The following is a 1,557-nucleotide window of genomic DNA, read 5'->3' as shown; positions in this document are numbered from 1 at the left end:
GTGCTTGCTTCAGCAGCACATATACTAAAATTGGAATGATACAGAGAAGATTAGCATGGCCCCTGCGCAAGGATGACACGCAAATTCATGAAGCGTTCCATATTTTTTTTAGAGAAATGCAAATCAAAACTACAATGAGATATCATCTCACACCGGTCAGAATGGCCATCATCAAAAAATCCACGAACAATAAATGCTGGAGAGGGTGTGGAGAAGAGGGAACCCTCTTGCACTGTTGGTGGGAATGTAAATTGATACAGCCACTATGGAGAACAGTATGGACGTTCCTTAAAAAACTAAAAATAGAACTACCATACGACCCAGCAATCCCACTAGTGGGCATATACCCTGAGAAAACCACAATTCAAAAAGAGTCATGTACCAAAATGTTCATTGCTATTTACAATAGCCAGGACATGGAAGCAACCTAAGTGTCCATCAACAGGTGAATGGTTAAAGAAGATGTGGCACATATATACAATGGAATATTACTCAGCCATAAAAGGAAATGAAATTGAGTTATTTGTAGTGAGGTGGATGGACCTAGAGACTGTCATACAGAGTGAAGTAAGTCAGAAAGAGAAAAACAAATACCGTATGCTAACACATATATATGGAATCTAAAAAAAATGGTCATGAAGAACCTAGGGGCAAGACGGGAATAAAGACACAGACCTACTAGAGAATGGACTTGAGGATACGGGGAGGGGGAAGGGTAAGCTGGGACAAAGTGAGAGAGTGGCATGGACATATATACACTACCAAACGTAAAATAGATAGCTAGTGGGAAGCAGCCGCATAGCACAGGGAGATCAGCTCAGTGCTTTGTGACCACCTAGAGGGGTGGGATAGGGAGGGTGGGAGGGAGGGAGACGCAAGAGGGAAGAGGTATGGGGACATATGTATATGTATAACTGACTCACTTTGTTATAAAGCAGAAACTAACACACCATTGTAAAGCAATTATACTCCAATAAAGATGTTTAAAAAAAAATTAACTCAAAATGTATCAAAGACCTAAATTTAAGTGCTAAAACTATAAGACTCTTAGAAGAAAACGTAAGGGTGTGTCTTCATAACCTTGGATTTGGCAATGGATTTTTAGAACTGACACCAAAAGCACAAGGAAGAAAAGAAAAAATAGACAAATTTAAAACTTTTGTGTATCAAAGGACACTATCAAGAAAATGAAAAAACAACCTACAAGGAGAAAATCTTTGCAAATCATGTATCTGATAAGAGTATAATATCCAGAATATATAAAGAACATTTACAAGTCAACAAAAAAAGACAATCCAATTCCAAAATGGTGAAGAAACTCAGATATTACTCTAAAGGAGAGAAATATATACAAATGAAGAACATGAAAAGATGCTCAACATTGTTAGTAATTATGGAAATGAAAATCAAAACCACAATGAGATGCCACTTCACACCCAATAGGATGACTGTAACTTTTTAAAATGGAAAATCACAAATGTTGGCAAGGATGTGGAGAAATTGGAAATTTTGTACATTGAAGGTGGGAATATGAAATGGTGTAGCTGCTCTGGAAAA

The 1,557-nt window shown here is 37.4% G+C and overlaps 1 non-coding gene across 1 annotated transcript; it reads left to right on the top strand.

Annotated features, from left to right (window-relative positions):
- LOC118880421 lies at positions 1 to 107 on the top strand. Its single transcript, XR_005016293.1, has one exon. It is a non-coding gene; the product is annotated as a U6 spliceosomal RNA (small nuclear RNA).
- The last annotated feature ends 1,450 nt before the right edge of the window (positions 108 to 1,557 follow it).

This window comes from Balaenoptera musculus, chromosome 14 (assembly GCF_009873245.2).
Source record: "Balaenoptera musculus isolate JJ_BM4_2016_0621 chromosome 14, mBalMus1.pri.v3, whole genome shotgun sequence".
NCBI classification, from domain to species: Eukaryota; Metazoa; Chordata; class Mammalia; order Artiodactyla; family Balaenopteridae; genus Balaenoptera; species Balaenoptera musculus.
Note: the sequence above shows the minus strand (reverse complement) of the source record. Positions and strands in the feature narration are given on the sequence as shown.